At 46.2% G+C, this 19,081-nt stretch overlaps 1 long non-coding RNA gene across 3 annotated transcripts; it reads right to left on the minus strand.

The window, feature by feature from the left end:
* Positions 1-7,417: 7,417 nt before the first annotated feature.
* LOC120243354 lies at positions 7,418-15,721 on the minus strand. Of its 3 annotated transcripts, XR_005531288.1 has the most exons (5): positions 15,604-15,721; positions 12,159-12,373; positions 11,638-11,740; positions 9,081-9,141; positions 7,418-8,351 (listed from the first exon to the last, which is right to left on the minus strand). It is a non-coding gene; the product is annotated as an uncharacterized LOC120243354 (long non-coding RNA). The 3 variants fall into 3 exon arrangements; XR_005531287.1 differs by lacking the exon at positions 11,638-11,740; XR_005531286.1 differs by having other exon boundaries at positions 7,418-9,141.
* Between the last annotated feature and the right edge of the window lie 3,360 nt (positions 15,722-19,081).

Raw genomic sequence — 19,081 nt, forward strand, 5'->3', positions numbered from 1 at the left:
CCACTGGGGAGCCAGGGTGGCTCAGTCGGTTCAGCGTTGGACTTCGGCTCAGGTCATAATCTCATGGTTCGTAAATTCAAGCTCTGCATCCGGCTCTCTGCTGTGAGCGTGGAGCCTGCTTTGGATCCCCTGTCTGCCTCTCTCTCTGCCCCTCCGCTGCTTGCTCGCTCTTTCTCTCAAAAGAAAAACACTAAATAAAAATAAAAATAAGATAAAATAAAAACTACAGCCAACTACCAACAGAAATCCGAGGAACACAGGTTTCCATTAAATATCTCAGCCATGTGAGTTTTCACCCATTGAAATCCACACCCACCCTCCCAAAGTACCACTACCAATCCAAGTGGCACAAAGATATGAGGAACCACAGACACTAATCCATCCATCCCTGCCTTTCGACTGAATCACTTCCTGATTAGGGAGATCTCTTTTCTCTGAGATCTCCCAAACCCCAAAGTAGCCTTTAGCCATTTGCTCTCCTCTGACTTGCAACTCACTCAAATCTCAACAGTATTCAAGTCCAAGCCCATCCTATAAACAACTCTCCTGAAAAATAAACATCACCTACGGCAAAAGGCCAAACACTACAAAAAATGCAGTATAAACCGAAGGGGAGGGGGGGAAGGCAGGGCAAATTCTGACATCCCTGCCTCTCTACATAGCTTGACCAAAAAAGACTATCCACCTAGAAAGTCACAAGAGCCTAACAATGGAACCGAAAATACCATGACTCTATTCCTAGCCCACTGTGTGCTTGTAAAATGAAGCCAATCATTTAGCCTTCTTGAAGCCCCATTTCCTCATGTGTAAAATAGGGATAATAATAGCTGTATCCTATTTACTCTATGACCATGTATAAAAGATTAGCAAGATAGTGTCTGTAAAAGCACTTTGATCTCCTCAGAGATAGGGTGCTCTGCACATTTCAAGTGGTATTATTACTGCATTTGGGCACCCATGAAAACTGGATGGCCACTGACCACTAAAGTACTGGTAATCACAAGGCAAAAGCAGAGAGCTGGGTGCAGCATGAGGAGAGTGGAAACCGAAGATAAATGAGTGGAGGGAAGACTTACATCTCTGATCAACAGAAGAGTTCCGTGAGGCAAGAGACATGCCTGTCTGAAGAGAAAAGTTCATGATAAGACTACCTAACCCAATTCTTGGGTCAGTTGCCAAATCAGAAATTAAAGTCATGTGAACTGGATGTTTACCCAAGAAGCTCCTAAGAGGTGCCTGGGGGACTCAGTTGGTTAAGTGTCTGACTCTTGATTTTGGCTCAGGTCATGATCTCACAATTTGTGAGTTCAAGCCCCACGTCAGGCTCCTCCCTGTCAGCTCCAGAGCCTGCTTGGGATTCTCTCTCTCTCTCTCTCTCTCTCTCTCTCCCCCCCTTCCTCTCTCCCCCTGCCTGTGCTCCCTCTTTCTCAAGATAAATAAATAAACTTTAAAAGAACGAGAAGCAGCAGCAGCAGCTCCTGAAACTTCCAACTCCTCAAGGAAGAATTTAGGGAAAAGCGAGCAAATCACCCACATTTCTACCTTGTCTGTTCTAAGAGTTCTTCTAGAACTCATCATTTCATAATTTGCACTTCCTGAATGTGAATGATTTGTTTAAAAAAATTTCAGTTTGTTTGATATATATTTTACTTATATTTGTGTCATTTTCTGCTTTTTCCTTTGTATTGCTCTCTTATAGTTTTATATTTTCTAATATTTTCGGGCAAAGACCTTCTCCAAACGAAACCGTTTGACCAACACAGCTCACTCATTAGGCTACTGGACAAGCATATACTGAACACTTCTTATACACCTGAAAGAAGCTAGTGGAATGAGTTTGATGCACAAACAAATGCTTAGTGATATGATCCTAATAATGGTCTATGGTTCTATATAAAGTAGTTCTATACTCCGTTTAAATAACAAAACGTTTCTTTATACATTTGTTAAAAAGAAATAGCCGAGCGCCTGTGTTTCGGTTGGTTAAGCGTCTCGCTTAGGCTCAGATCGTGATCTCACAGGTTTGTGAGTTCGAGCTTCACCTCAGGCTTTCTGCCATCAGCACAGAGCCTACAGAGCCCTGTGACTGAACTTGCTTCTTCACTTTGCCTCCACTGTCTTCACAACAGCCAAAGGAAACTTAACATCTATCAGCTTTTGTCAGTCGCCCGTGTCAATCCCCATGGCCCTGAGAATAAAAACCCAAACGTCCTTGGCCTACGAAACCGTCCGTGATCAGCCTACTCTCCCCTCTCCACCCCCGTCTCCCACCCTCTCACTGTGCCTTGCTGGCCTGAAGTAGAAAGAGTTCGACGAACAAATAAACATCAAGTGCAAGCACCCCAGCCTACTAGCCTGCAGGATCTTTGCACTTGCTGACCCTCTGCCTGAAATACTCTTCCTCCAGACACACTTCCACGTGACTCCTTCTCGACACCCAGATCTTAGTTCACGTAACACCTCCTCAGAGAGTCCTCTGTTTGTCCTTTCCGTACCAACCCCAACCCTTGCTCCCAAACGTCTATCAAATCACTCCCTCTTGTTGTGTCATCCTGAAATCCCCTTACCTGCATGGTGCATTGATCGCCTCTACTCTGTAGTAGAATGCCATCCCTATCAGAACAAGAATTCTGCCTTGGTCACTGCAATACCCCACAGCCTAGAATAGATGCTTGGCAGATAAATATCGGCTGTCGCATGTTCATGGATAATTCGCTGGAGTACAAATTTTACTTGAAGATGAGTAGCTTAATATTCCATTTTCATATTAAAATAAACATGGGCATATTAAGGAGTAGGCTGTACAGAACGTTAAGAGAAAACACGAGGCTTCAGGGAGAATCCCTGTTTGCTAAGGCTGCTTTGAGCTGGGTTCCCAGACTCCTAGAGACTCAAGTTCATGATCCTCTGCTAATCCTTTCTCCAGAAGAAAATTCTGACAAGCATACAGCTCAGTGTTGTCACAGCAATGCGTGGCTCTTAGGTTCCAATCTCTGAACGATTTCCCAATACAAAGTAAACGACCCCCACATACACCCAAGCCTTCAGCTGCTTAATTATTTTAAATATAGGTATGGACTTTTTAAGTTTATTTTTACTTATTTTTTGAGAGAGAGATAGACAGCAATCTGGTGAGGGGCAGAGAGAGAGAGAATCCCAAGCAAGCTTCACACGGTCAGTACAGAGGTGGATGTGTATCTCATGAACTATGAGATCATGACCTGAGCCAAGATCAAGTTGGACGTTTAACTGACTAAGCCACCCAGGCGCCCCGGATACGGAACTTTTAAGTTAACTAATTACATGCATTGTCTTACCCTTGACCAATAATTCATCTCTCCCCCTCAAGTCAGTCTAGATTAGCCAGAAGTGGATTCTACTTTGAGAAGGACACCAGGCTTACTTGCTAGTAGCAATTCTTCCCGTTTTTATAGATTTGCCCAGCTGTGAGGTATGAAAGTGACTGTCGGACATAAAATTCCTGGAAAAATTTTTGCCCCTGGCAAAAATCTAGTATGCCTTGAAAGCAATCATTTCCTCCCCTAGAAATGACTCTACTTAATTTATTAAAAATATAGGGGCACCCGGGTGGCTCAGTCAGTTGAGCATCTGACTTCAGCTCAGGCCATGATCTCACAGTTCGTGGGTTCAAGCCCCGCTTCAGGCTCTGTGCTAACAGCTCAGAGCCTGGAGCCTGCTTTGGAATCTGTGTGTGTGTGTGTGTGTGTGTGTGTGTGTGTGTGTGTGTGTGTGTCTCTGCCCCTCCCCTGCTCGTACTCTGTCCCTCGACAATAATTAAATGTTAAAAAAATTTTTTTAATTTAAAAATTAAAAACACCAAGTTTACTTCGAAAATATATATATATATATATGTGGTATTTATCATGAGCCCTTTGACTCCTGAGTATCTTGCAAATATGTTAACTCATTTAGACCTTATGGCATGCCTATTATTCTCCTTGTTTTTTTTTTTTTTTTTCAATGCTTTTATTTATTTCTAGGAGAGAGAGAGAGACAGTGTGAGCAGGGGAGGGTCAGAGAGAGAGGGAGTCACAGACCGAAACAGGCTCCAGGCTCCGAGCTGGCAGTCAGCACAGAGCCCGACGCGGGGCACGAACCCACGAACCGCGAGATCATGACCCAAGCGAAAGTCGGACGCTTAACCGACTAAGCCACCCAGGCGCCCCTCTCCTTGGTTTTTTTTTATTTGTTTTTAATGTTTATTTATTTTTGAGAGAGAGACAGAGACACACAGAGAGAGAGACACAGAACATGAGTGGGGGAGGGGCAGAGAGAGGGAGACACAGAATCTGAAGCAGGCCCCAGGCTCCAAGCTGTCAGCCCAGAGCCTGACTCAGGGTTTGAACCCAGGAACCGTGAGATTATGCCCTGAACTGAAGTCAGATACTTAACTGACTGAGCCCCTCCCCCTGTTTTTTAAATAAGGAAACTGAGGCACGGAGGAATTAAATAACTGGCCCAAAGCCATCTAGCCTGGGAGGGACAGAGATGGAATTCAAACCCACAGAGTACACTTCCAGAACAGTGCTGTCTGGTAGATATATTACTAGCCACATACAAAATTTAACATTTTCTAAATAAATAAAACAAAAATTTCTAAGAGCCACATTTAAAAAATGAAAGGAAAAAAGAAGCAGGTGAGATTAATTTTAATAATATATTTTATTTAACCCAGTTATATTAAGTATTATCATTTCCACATGCAATCGACGTAGAAGTCATTAATGAGCTCTTTTACATTCTTTTCGGTGTTCTAAGTCCAAACCCTGGCTGTATTTTACACTGAGAGCACAGCCCAGTTCAGACCAGCCACATTTCAAGCACTCAGGGGCCACATGCAGACCCTCTCTTCCATGTAGGACGGCACAGCTGAGTGTCTACACTGCCTTTAATGATACTTCTTGGGAGAACGAAGAGCTTTTATGATGTTGGCTTTACAACAGAGACTTGGTAGAAAACTTCAAGCCTCATCTCGAACGCTGCAGTGAGTGCCACAGACTGGCATTGCTTCAGCTTACTTACCACCCCCCGCAGTGTGCACTGTGCAGTGTTTCCACAGTTCTGAGATGCGTAAGGGCACGTCCACAACAAAACCCCAACACTAGGGACATGGAATGGATTTTTCCACCCAAACAGGGAGCCAGGAGCCTGGGCTGCAGGTATAGTGCTGGAAGGCTAAGGAGCTGCCCTGTATCTCCGGCCACTCATTTCTCAGTATCTCCGCCCTCTGGTTGGCACCAGGATGGGGCCGGTTTTGATGGACATTCTTCTCAGTCCCCAGGGAGCCCAGTGGTAAAGGCATGCGCTCAGCAAGTGAGGCCTGGGCGGGCGTCTTGCCTTCTCCACTAGAAGCTGGCGGCCTGGGGCAAATGCTGTACCTCCCCAGTCCCTGGCTTCTGGGTGTTGTGAGGTTGGAGCTGACACGTCCCTCACTTAGCCCGCGAGCATGTGATGCGCACAAAATAAACAGACACATGTTCTTGATCATGTTACTCAACGATCATCTAGATTCATTTTTTTTTTTCTTTCTGTATGTATAAGCTAAAACATTTGAGGTAATTAGCTGAAACTTTAAAGATAAAATAAGCCTGGGGAGCCTGGCTGGCTCAGTCAGTAGAGCATGCGACTCTCTATCTCGGAGTTGTGAGTTTGCGCCCCACTTTGGGTGTAGAGATTAATTAAAAATTTTTTTTAATCTTAAAATAAAATAAGCCTGTCTGAAATAGTTCAAAATTTAGAAAATTGAAGCTGGGAGGTAGATTTGTTTGATCTCCTGGGTACTTTCTTTCCTTTTATAGGTATAATATCAGCTTGTTGAAGGAAACCATGATAAATGGAAAGTTCTAACAAGACTATTAAGCCAAAATCCCAAATCAAATGGAATAAACTCTAATATTTTCAATTATGTAAGATATAAACTCATACATGTGTCTTCTTTAGTTTCTTCAAAACCCCTATATGCTCTCTTTTGTGCAATATAGAAGAGAATTTGCATTTTAGCCAAATAAACATTTGTGTTTCATTCTGTGTCCATTTTATATTTTTTAATGTTTTTTTGTTTTTTGTTTTGTTTTACAGAGAGTGTGCCAGCAGGGGAGGGGCAAAGAGAGAGGGAGACAGAGGATCCAAAGCAGGCTCCATGCTGACAGCAACGAGCCCGATGCAGGGCTTGAACTCACAAACCGTGAGATCGTGACCGGAGCCAAAGTCAGGTGCCCAAGTGTTCTCTTGCTTGTAGGAACTTTGAAGGCAAACCCAGTAGCTGTCCCACAGCTGCGTATTAAGGACTTGGGCTGAATGATATATCATAGAAAATGCATATATTCTGTACACATGACCTAGCTGGTCTCATGATTATGGAAACATGAGCAAGTGATGCTTGAATTACCTTCTTAGAGAATGTTCTTCATGCAGAACACTGCAAAGAAAGGCAAACTTCTTCAGGCTGAGGCAGGCCGGAAAACATGGAGACATGGATAGAATGGCTAGCCATTCACTACCTACTAAAACAGCCCTAGATAACACGCAAATACCATCAAACATTTTTTCCATAAAAGATCGTGCATACCATGCACATATTTAATACTGTCCTTGGCTCTCTCGTAGCATTTGCCTCTGGAGTCCTTTTCACCACTTTGAAATCTCGGTTGGTGACCACAGAAATATTACCCAGAGCACTGACTAGCAGCAAGGTACAGGCTAAGGGAGCATTTTCCTCTGTGTTTCAGCCCTGACAGGGAGCAGGGAGAACCCACCATTCTGCCCATTAAGCAGAGGAAGAAAAGAGGCAAGATGGATTTGAGTGAGTTCTTTCTGAGATATTGGCGATACAAACCAGGCACACTTAGCAACACACGAAGAGGGGATTGAAAGGAGAATCATTTCAATCAAAAGAGAGAGGAAGCAGTTCGAATAATGCTGATCCCAAGTGCAAAGGAGGGTATTTTTTCTCCTTCTTGAAAAAGTCTACTGGATCCTTTATAAATCGTTCTTCTCTTCTACAATGTCTGTGGATACTGATTCTAGGTGAAAATGAAACCTTGCCTTTCAAGGGTCCCACAAACGGAAGTTGGGATCGCAACTCTTGGGAACATGTTTGTGATTGCTGAACGAAATACAAATATACATGCCACAGAGCAGTCAGCAAAACACAACATTAGAAGAATTTCTTTTTTTTTTAATGTTGATTGATTTTTGAAAAAGAGAGCACAAGCAAGGCAGGAGCCGAGAGGGCAGAGAACAGAGGGTCCAAAGCGGGCTCTGTGAGCACAGAGCCCGACGTGGGGCTCGAACTCGCAGACGGCAAGATCACGACCTGAGCTGAAGTTGGACACTTAACTACCCAGGCGCCCCTAGAAAATTTTCTGAATGTTTTTCTACAAAGAAATATAATTCTAAATTCTTAATTCACTAATTTTGCAAACTTTTAGCCACCAATATTATATTCCTTGCCATATGTGAGGCTTTAGGGACAAAAGACATTCTTTGCCCTCAAAGAGCTCGCTGCCTATAGAGGAATCAAGGACACAATGACTGAGTTTGATAAGTGCTTTGACACAGATAAGCACAGGGTGCTTCTGGGGGCAGATAAAAGGGGTCTTCATCCAGGTCTGGGTGGAGGGGACCGTTTTCAGGAAGGTTTTCTGGAGCAGGTGACATCCGAAACAGGCAGAGGGGCCTGCAAAGCCCCCAGATGGTGAGAAAGAGCTGGAAGGGCTGGAACGCAGCCTGCAGGCCAAGTGGTGACGGTTGGCACTGAGCACGCTGACTCGGGCCCGAGGACACCCCGCGCTGTGGCCTCCTGTGACCCTGGGTACTATCTGGAAGACGATGGGGAGCCAGGGGAAGTTTGACAGGGGACAGATGTAGTCCTATCTGGGCTGCGGAAAACTCACCCTGGCAGCAGCGTGGAGGTAATTGACGTGTGGACTGAGATGAGAGACAAAGAGGCCTGTTAGAACACTGTTGGAAAAATCCAGGTTAAAAACAAAACCAAACCGATGAGGGTTTGAACTCATGCCACGGGGATCGTTCTTCAGGTAATAGCAACAGGATTTTATGACCAATTAGAGGTGAACGAGGAGGAATTATGGGCAACTGCCAGGCCCTAGTTCGGGTAGCAGGGTGGCTCACGGTACCATTCACCAAAATAAGGAAATACAGTTCGTTCGTTCCGCCCGAGGCTCTTTCTGACCTCTGGGTGACCCCGCTCCTCACAGCCTCGGCAAGCCACGGGAATTCTGCCTCAGTAGCTCATTCGGATCCACTCCTTCCCGGCAGTGTCGATCCAACGCGTTCTCCAAAAGGTGGGAACCAGGAAGAAATTCCAACTGGGAGAGGCATCAACATGGGGCACAAATCAACCAACCCACCAAACTGTCATCCAGATACACTGCCAGAAGTTTCTAAGTGAAAGCAACATGAAGCACAAGGACCAAGGAAGGTTTTGTTATGGAGACATTTGCCTTCATTCTGAGGATGCCAGTGTTTACAGAGGTTGGATTCCAAAGTCACTGATATCTTTGCAGAAAGGGAGCTGAATATGTGTCTTTCCGTGAGGTATATGGCAGAGAGCGTACAATTAAGAGAAAACAGGCCATGAAGTCCATTCATTTGATGAAAAATTGGAATACAGCTTAGAAAATATGGCACGTCTCACCCAGAGAAGGGTTTGGTTATTGCTAATATGCCAGTCTTGATTACGCTAAGGAGTTCTGGCTCAATCGGTACTCAGTTTGCCCACTACTCTATCCTGGCTTGGGAACTATGCATTCGAAACCATGACTGCACCCCACACAGAGAACTATCTCCTGACACCAGCACTTCCTGCTCAGCGGGAAGGAAGGTTCGAGTACCTCGCTGGCAGCAGCATTTGGAAGGACTTAATGAGTGTTTGTGGAGCGCTCCCAGGCCCGAAGATGAAAGGCATCTCACGAGCACAGCCTCTAATTGATGTTTGTTATTTTGAATGTTTCACTAAAGAACTTTTCTCCATATAAATGAACAAGCTTTGAGAAGGACATAAAATGGAAGAGTCTCAAGTGTGGACCTCTACCAACCTTTTTTTTTCCCCGGCAGTAATTTCAAACGTGGCAATTTCCCACTCAGTAGCGATTATCCCTGCGAAGGAAGAACACTGACGTCAGGTGTTGTGATCCTATAGCCTAGTCTACTGACGGCCAAAACAACCATGTCTTTGGAAGTAAATAAAACACATAGATAAATAAATAAATAATCCCAAGCTTTTGATGGGCCAAACCATCTGCGTTTCAATCTATTCTAAATCTATTGTAAAGCTTGCTTTGTGTCTCTGGCACATTGGAAATAAATAGGTGATCAAAAATTTGCATGTAGAACTATACATTTGGCTTGGCTTAGCTTCGTTGTCCTATAAGTTGTTTTCATAGTCCAAAGGTTCGATGAAAACTCAATACTCGGGGCACCTGGGTGGCTCAGTCGGTTAAGCGTCTGACTTCGGCTGAGGTAATGATCTCTCAGTTCATGGGTTCGAGCCCCGCGTCGGGCTCTGTGCTGACAGCCAGCTTGGAGCCTGGAGCCTGTTTCAGATTCTGTATCTCCCTCTTTCTCTTACTCTCCTCTGTTCACGCTCTCTCTTTCTAAGAAATAGATAAAACATTAAAAAAAAAAAAAACAAGGAAAACTCAATACTCAAAAACTTAATAATCCAGTGAAGAATAGGGCAGAAGACAAGAACAGACATTTTCCCGAAGAAGACATACAGATGACTAACAGATACATGAAACGATGTTCAACGTTATTCATCATCAGGGAAATACAAATCAAAACCACGATGAGACACCCCCTCACACCTGTCACAATGGCTAAAATTAACAACACAGGAAACAACAGATGTTGGCGAGATTATGGAGAAAGGGGAACCCTCTTACACTGTTGGTAAGAATGCAAACTTGTACAGCCACTCTGGAAAACACTGTGCAGGGTCCTCAAAAAACTGAAAATAGAACTACCCTACGACCCAGCAATTGCACTAGTAGGTATTTACCCAACGGATACAAATATACAGATTTGAAGGGGTTATACACCCCAACATTTATAGCAGCATTATCAACAATAGGTAAACTACGGAAAGAGGTCAAATGTCCATCCACTGATGAATGGATAAAGAAGATATGTATATATCTATAAAGGAATATTACTCAGCCATGAAAAAGAATGAAATCTTGCCATTGGCAACAATATGGATGAAGCTAGAGTATATTACACTAAGCAAGATGAGTCAGAGAAAGACAAATACTATATGATTTCACTCATATATGGAATTTAAGAAACAAATCAGATGAACATATGCGGGGGGGAGGAGAGAGGGAAACAAACCATAAGAGACTCTTAAAGATCCAGAACAAACTGAGGGTTGATGGAGGGAGATGGGGGATGGGCATTAAAGAGGGCCCTTGTTGGGATGAGGCCTGGGTGTTGTATGTAAGTGATGAATCACTAAATTCTACACCTGAAACCAATTTTACCATGTATGTTAACTAACTAGAATTTAAATAAAAACTTGAAAGAAAAAAAAAAGTTTCAAGGAAGAATCAGGTTGTTCCATTTAGATCCCAAGATAGGCACTATTTGCTTTGTAACTTAGCCACGTGTTATCAGCCAGTACCTGACTCATTGCCCCATTTGGTCAAATGTGCATGCATCCCAGGTCAAGAAGAGAATTCAGTGCTACGAGAGACCTGGAGACAAAGTCTAATGGAGGAGAACTGACTGGTTCTCTCAGGATGTGCTTTCTCCCGTGCTGGGCAATGTAACAATCTCCCTTCTCCAGTCTTCCCTTCCTCCACAACAACGCATATAATTTACACCCGAAGGAGGAGATGATGAACTCAAACCCAACACATCTTCAGGTGAGCTGGAGTGTCGAGTTTCTAAATTGGCAGATAAAAATTAAAGGACGGGGACTCCTGGGCAGTTCAGTTGGTGAAGCATGCAATTCTTCATCTCCAGGTTGCAGGTTTGAGACCCCACACTGGATGTAGATTGGACTTAAAAATAAAATTTTAAAAATATACATATTAAAAACATTTAAAGGACAGCTGTAATCATAGATTACTTATTACATCTTTCCAGATTTCTTCGATGATCCCAGCAACTAACAGAGCAGGAACACTCTGGAAAGAATACAGTTCAACCACTATTACATAGATCTTTCCAAATCTAAGCCAAACCCAGCCAAGCCTTAGGTCAGCTCTCCCAGAGTTGACCATTTCTTCCTTTTTTGTAAATATTCATTTATTTTTGAGAGAGAGGGAGGGGCTAGAGAGAAAGAGAGAGAGAGAGACAGAATCCAAAGCAGGCTCCAGGCTCTGAGCTGTCAGCACAGAGCCCGACGCAGGGCTCTGACTCGTGAACTACGAGATCATCACCCGAGCCGAAGTCGGACGCTTAACCAACCGAGCCACCTAGGCGCCCCCAGAGTCGACCATTTCTAGAGAGACTGTACCTTAGGAAATGTCTCTGGGAAACTCATGAGCCTGTCTGTCATGCCTTCATCTGTCTCAAAAGAAAGCATTTGAGGTTGACTTTTGACTCGTGGTGGACACATCTCCAAGTTAAAGCAAAAGGGGCTGTCACCTTGTTTCCAATCCGGGCGGACCTGGTCTTTTATGAAGCCCACAATGCTTCACTTGCTAATGAAGGTCCCAGAAGAACGTGGAACATCAGGGCAAAAGTTGGCCTGTTGTGTGAAAAACCATGTGAAGCGCTTTATATACACAGCCTCCACCTTCACCCATGTCCTCCAATCCAGAAAGCAGAACACTCTTCCAGCCTTGCTTCTGTTAAGATTTGCCCTTTGAATCTCCCTCTGGGTTCCTTTTTACGTGAGTTTGCCTTTAAGAATATACTTGGTGGAGAGGCGCCTGGGTGGCTCAGTCATTTAAGCGTCCGACTTTGGCTCAGGTCGTGATCTCACAGTTTGTGGGTTCGAGCCCCGCATCAGGCTCTGGGCTGGCATCATGGAGGCTGCTTCAGATTCTGTGTCTCCCTTTCTCTCTGTCCTTCCCCTGCGCTCTCTCACTCACTCTCTCAAAAATATATAAACACTTAAAAATAATAATAATCTACTTGGTAGAGAAGGTCAGGGCACAACACACCTTCCCCTGGACATCGTACTTCCTTCGGAAGATGACTCTGAACTGTGAGTCAGAGTCAGGACTCAGCTCAAGCCCGAGTGTCCTGAACCGGAGACGAAATGCAGACTATCTGAAATAGTGCACAGTGCTTCACATGTCCCAGCTCAACGTGCACATGTGGCTCAGAAGAGGCAGCACAAAGTGGCTTGAGAAGCCCGAGCAAATAGAGCTCCATCCTGAAATCAGATTTTTTTAAATAAAATTAAACGAATGGCAGAGCAATCATCATCTGTTATAAAGTATGCCAATGACAGTAAAAGCTTTGTTATCAGACCAGTGCGGGGTGGGGATGGGGGTGCGGTGGCTGCTGGTCAGCTAAAAATTCTGGTTAGTAAGGCTTTATTCATATTGCCCGGGGGGTTCTGCCTCTTATCTCTTCTCTGCCCCCCCTTTTATAAATGTGAGAAAGTGTATCTGGTTTGCACGCAAGTGGCCATTTCAAGTTTACAGAGATGGAGAATTAATTTTGTTTTCCAAAAAGCAGCAGGAAGAGCAGACCGCTGCTCCATCCCTGTGCTCATGCGTCTCAGCTGCTCACCAGGGTGAAGGTGTTGTTTCAGGGTTTTGTGTGTGTGTGTGTGTGTGTGTGTGTTCTTTTTATTATTTCTAATACTTTGGGGTTGACTTCACTACCAAAAATAGGGTTAACGTTTTATTAAATAATCTTTAAGTGGTAAGCAGTTGAAGGAACGAAAATGGGCAAAGTGAGCCCCGGGAAGCAGCAGAGAGGGACAGTCCCTGGGTGTCCACGAGGCTCCCCTGTCTTTCCGAGGCATTACCCTTATGGATTTGAGCAAGTCATTTAGCTGCTTCGGCTCTTAGTTTTCTCATCCGTAAAATGGGCATAATAGACTGGGGACACCTGAAGCCCCTTCCAATCCAGGATTCTCATTGTATCCTCAAGAGAGAAAGCCTCCTGGGGCGCCTGGGTGGCTCAGCCAGTTAAGTGTCCAACTCCAGCTCAGGTCATGATCTCGCGGTTTGTGGATTCGAGCGCCACGTCGGGCTCTGTGCTGACAGCTCGGAGCCTGGAGCCTGCTTCAGATTCTGTGTCTCCCTCTCTCTCTTTGCCCCTCCTCTGCTCCCAATCTGTCTCTCTCTAAAATAAATAAACATTAAAAAAATTAAAAAGAGAGAGAGAAATTCTCCAGAAGCCTCTGAGGGAGGGAGTGTCATCCTGACTGTCCAGACCATCTGGCGACCTTGAAAAAGTTATCACAGCCAAAGCCTCTGAAAAGGATAGTGGGTTCAAGTCAACCTCCCACAAATTCTTTGAAAAAGCCCTGACCCTCATACTCATACATCCAAGCTCATAAATGTCGGGGGTTCTCTCCTCTCTGCGAGTGTAGGAAGGCCAGAGTCAAGACCTGACCTTGGCCAATTTGTCTGAAATCAAGACACTGAACAAACAGAGGTGGGACTGTGGCTGGGCCAGCACTTTCCGCCCCCTCCTAGGAGACACAGATGTGGAGCCCTGGCTCGCAGAACTCAGGGCCCGCCACAAATTAGAAGAAGGCAGAGATGCCACCAACCCAGCCACACATTGTCACGGAGGCATGGCACGGTGGGAGGCCCGGCTCTGAAGCCAGAAGTCTTGGTCTGGGGGCCCAGTGTTGTTTTGCTGCAGGTGGGATGTTGAGCGAATTCCTTAGTCTCCCTGCGCCTGAGCTCGTGATCAACGAATGTCCAAACAATGCAGAAGCTGAAATGAAGGAATACGTACAACTCGGTGCACAGTGCCTGGAACACACTAGACACTCAACAAAATGACGGTTGATATTTCAGTGAAGGCGCAGGGACCTAGGTAGCGGGCCATGCGAATTCCCTAAGAAACGCGGGTGGGAAACCAGTTTGCACTGGCCGGAGAGACTGGGCCCAAATTACCTATCTGGCCTCTTTTTTATGAGTGTAGGAAGGAATTTCTATTCCTCGAGGAAGACTAAGGAACAGAAGGGGGCTAGGTTCTCTCTGTCAAGGGTCCAAACTGACTCTGGCCAGAGGGAAGGGAAGGACCAGGACCGAGAAGAACTTCAGGAATGAAAGGAATGAACTCATGAAGTGACAAGGCATTATCCGTGTGCTAATACACAGTGAGGCGGGGAGAAGCATGTATGCGTGGAAGGCCCAGAAAAAAACAAGGATCACTATCTCTACCAGATGAGGCGGGCCATGCCCGAGGACATAAGGCCCATTCTTCCCTTCCAAGTCATTTGTTTGCCTTCCTACAGAGAAGGAAGCAGAATGGGGGAAAAAAACACACTGGGGACTGACCCGGGGACCACCCCGTCCTCTACTGGCACATGACTAAGCTGTCCCCACCCGACGCCGAAGCCAGAAAGGTGGTTCCTGGAAGGGTCTTGTCATTTCGTTAATAGTGTCAACCTTCGTAAACAGCGTATTCTCGCTCGGGTCCTGCAACGCCCAAGAGAGAAGGGAAAGAGCCAGAAAAGAAGGTCACTGTCAGCTGGACTCGTGTTGAGTCGGCAGGACTTCCAGACACGCTCTCCCTGAAGACGCATCCCTCCCTGCTCTCCAGGGCTTCGGCTTTTTGCAGGGGCACTCGAAGGAAAGAAAAGCCTAAAGAGCCAATGTTCTCTATTCTTTGGTGCCGTCCTGTCTCTATATGACTGTCTATCATTAAAGATAATGGATTAAAGGATCATATCATTAAGCTGAAAAGAGAGGTCATTATTTGTTACACCACCTCACCTTAAAGAGAATACTTGGAACACAGAGCAATGACTAATAGTAATTAGACTGGGGACTCGGGGCAGCACACTTGGTGGTGGTGACCCCACGCTACACCGCAGAGAGTCACGCAGACCCAGGGCCGGGTCCCCGTATGGGGCAAGCAAAATGGATTTCTCTATCATCGAAATGATCAGAGTAGGAGTCAAGCACTCCTAGTGATGCTTGGAACAGCCACTCATTTCTTGGGGTCCCAGTGGCCTCATCCCAACCATGATGGGGCAGGGCTAAGGTGACGCTTTGGATTCCAACGTCAGTAGTGACCAAGGCTGTGGGGTCCTGGACCTGGGTCAAGTGCTGGCTCTAACCCCTAATACCTGTATGACCTTGACAAGCTTCTGTGAAATGAGATAACCGAACTATCTGCCTCATAGGATTTGGGGAGAAAGAAGTTAACGCACGGAACACTGAGTGGGAGCACCAAGGTGATAGAAAGGAGAGGGGGCCCCTGCCTTCAGCGGGTTTCCAGTCTGTAAGACTCACTGGAACAAGCACACTTGGTAGAAATAAATCTCCACTAAAGGAATAAGACAGGTTGGTGCATGTACACGACTTCTGTCGACACATTTCTTTATAAGAACTGATTCTTAACTAACAATCGGTGTAATTCCCCAGAAGGAAAAAAACCCACCATTAAGAGTTATATGAAAGCATGTACCTGATCGCCTGCCGTAGACTGGGCCCTCGGATAAGTAGGTCAGAATTTGTACAGATATGAATGCATCAGAGTTAAGCGTTTAAGAAAGGCAAAGATTACAGCGAGGGGGCCGGACGGCGCCAGCTCAAAAGGACAGGGACAGGAAGGAAGAGAAATAGAAAAGACGAGAGAAAAGAATTCTGAGCCAGGTGGACAGAATTGGGGGCAGTAAAATGGCAGTAGGAGGTAAGGCAATGTGAGTGCGTTGGCCTGGCTGGTGTTGAAAACGTACGCCAGGAGAAAGGAGGGCAGATCAGGCTTCGTTTCCAGGGCCAGCTCCAGAGAATGGGGCCATGGCTGCCTGAAAGCCCATCCCAGGAACGTTCCAGGCTCTGGGAAGGGAGCAGGGATGGACCAGCAATATTGGCCATAAGCAGCACTCTTTCCCTGGGGGGCATCCTCCTGGGCCAGCAAGGTGCAGCTGTAGGGGAATGTTCTCTGGGTAAAAGAGGAGACAGAAGGTCCCAGAGAATCAGCACTCAAGGGACAAAGGGGTGGAGAGAGACATATGAAAGGGGTTCTGGAGACGGACGGTGCTGATGGCCGCACAACATTATAAATGTCTTTAATACCACTGACCTGTACACTTATGAATGGTTAAGATGGTAAATTTTCTGTTACATGTATTTTACCACAATAAAAAATTGTGGGGGATCCCCCCCACCCCAGGAATAGAGAGAAAGGCAGCACAGTGGGGCACACGGGACCTCAGGGAGCTGGCCACTCTTCGGGGCCCCTGTGGAAGGGGAACCACAGGCCACAAGACCAGCGCTTGGCTGAAGCTGAGGCCAGGAGGAGCACTCCTTACTACTACTTAGTACTTAACACTCAACACTTACCACCCAATGGGAAGAGAACAAACTGAGAGGCGATATGTCCAAATCTCGACCATGATTCCACCAGAGGATACAAGTTACGGGTGACGTTCATTGTTTTTCCCTGTATTTTCTAAAATTTCCAGAAGAACCCTATACTACTCTTTTTTTTTTTTTATGTTTTATTTATTCCTAGGAGAGAGAGAGAGAGACAGCGTGAGCAGGGGAGGGTCAGAGAGAGAGGGAGTCACGGACTGAAACAGGCTCCAGGCTCTGAGCTGGCAGTCAGCACAGAGCCCGACGCGGGGCTCGAACCCACGAACCATGAGATCATGACCTAAGCGAAAGTCAGACGCTTAACCGACTAAGCCACCCAGGCGCCCCGAACCCTATACTACTCTTATGATAAGAAACAAAGTTATGTACAAATTTCTGAAAACCTGTGGCTACCAATCCCGAATTTGAGCCTCATTCAGATTCAAAGTCAACCACCCCATCGATGGCAGGAAGTTCTCTACGTGGACTGCACGTCAAGGTGACAGAGAGGCAAGGGGGAAACATCTCAGTGATAGCTCAGTTTTCGTTATGGGTGCTCGTACCTACCCCCACCCCCCACCCCCACTCCTGGGAGCTCTCCGGAGTTCGGGACATTTGCAAAACAATCCTCGGGGTTGTTGTTTTGTTTAGTTTAACACTCTCAGGAATTTTCTACTTCTAAAAATTGCCTTCTTTTTTTTTCGTAGGTATGTGAGCCTGTGACATCAAACCAGACTGTAAATTCCTTGAGGGCAGAAACTGTGTCTTGTTCCTCTTTCAAGCGCCCTTGGTATGCAGCACAAAGGAAAAGATTTCATAAGCATCTGTTGACTGATGGATGTGGACTCTCATCAAGGTGGCCTTGCCTGTCTGTCCCCTGCCATCTGCCGGGCCCCTCTCTCCCCACTGGTGCCCCTTGCACTTGCCGGCGAGCAGCAGCATTTGCTGCTGTTCTCAAGAGAGACCCAGTGGATTCGGCTGATCTCTGTCTGACCGGCGGCCATCATGTGTCACTCACCCGGGGCCCCAGTCCTTCAGAGCACAGCCTCTGTGAATGTCAGGAGATGACTCCTAACCCGTGGTCGGTCTCCCCAGGGCCGGCTGCCGGATGGTGTGGCCCAGTTAATAACAATACTTAACGCTTAAACTGCGGCTTCTAAGATCCTCTTCAAAGCCTTTTACGATCATTAGCTAATTAAGGCACAGCCCTGCCCTGGTGACTACAGTTATAATTCCCACTTTACAGATGGGGAAACTGAGGCAGGTTTTAAGGGAGCAGCCGCAGGCCAGCGTCAGCCTCCTCCAAGCCGGGATTAGAAGTGGCAGATACCTGATTCTGTGCTGAAGCCGGCATCCCCTGGCCTCCACCCTCCTTACTGTAAATAAATGGTTCCTGAGTGACTGTGTGGACAAGCCTCCCCACCAGACCCGTGTTTGAGGATCAGTCTGATTCCTTCGTTCAAACCTCTTGTAACTCTGCAGGCTCAAGTTCAGCTTCCTCCTGGGATAACAAACAAAAAGGACAGAACATGGGCTTGCCAGTGGGGTTTTACGTTCTCGAGAACACTTTGCCAGCGCGCATGCCAACAGAGCAAATGGAAAATGCATATGGCGGCTGAGAGCCAATCACATACTGTCACCCACTTCAGGCCCCCTCAGCAGCTTCTTCCTAGGATGAGGTTTAAGAGAGAGAAAGAGAAAGGGGACACAACGAACCTTGAAGCTGTGGGATTCCTCGGTTGGTGACAGAAATCATAATAACGAGTCACAATCAAGTGACAAAATATGGCATATGATTAAGAGGGTTAATACTTCCGGCCTCAGATGTCAAGGTGCGCAGTAGGAAATTCTGATTGATTCGTTTGGCAGAAAGCTAAAAGACTCCAACTACCGGAAAGAGACCCCAAGACTCTTTACTAAACACAGATTCCCACTATCAGCACAGAAGGAAACCGTGGGCCTCATCCAGGGTGACGTGTTTGCGGCCTTACTCAGGAGCCATTTATTTAGAACAAGGAGTGGGGGGATGGGGGGGTATGTCAGCTTCAACACAGAATCAGGATCTGCAACCTCTAATCCCGGCTTGGAGGCTGATTCTGGCCTACGGCAGCTCACCTGACACCTGCCTCAGTTTCCCCATCTATAAAGTGGGGATTATGACTGTAGTCATCGAGGCAGGGCTGTGCCTTAATACCAGGACTGAAACAAATATTTGAGATTCTCATTAAAACGACTTACCTGTCTCCAGGCCCTCTAATCTATGGAAATAGACTAAACCCAAGGGCAGCCAGAGTGCAGGGAAGATGGGGAGTAAAGCAGGTGGGGGGTTGGGGGGGGCCATGGAAGTCACATTCTGGAAGGTGTCCCTTGCTCGGGGTGTAGAAGGACCCCAGGGACTGGGTCACTGGGAAGGTGTGGTGAGGACATTCCACACTTAAGATGCATGAAAACTCAGAGATAAGAAGGAGGAAAGAGTCAGGGGACCTGAGCGAAGCAAAGGACGGGAGTTGGAGAAAAGAACACTTCCTGACTTTTAAGTAATAGAACCTTCTGTTGTTCGGAATCACAGTAAACATACGTGGTTCGTT

Source organism: Hyaena hyaena, unplaced genomic scaffold (assembly GCF_003009895.1).
Source record: "Hyaena hyaena isolate Hyena2069 unplaced genomic scaffold, ASM300989v1 scaffold_338, whole genome shotgun sequence".
NCBI lineage: Eukaryota > Metazoa > Chordata > Mammalia > Carnivora > Hyaenidae > Hyaena > Hyaena hyaena.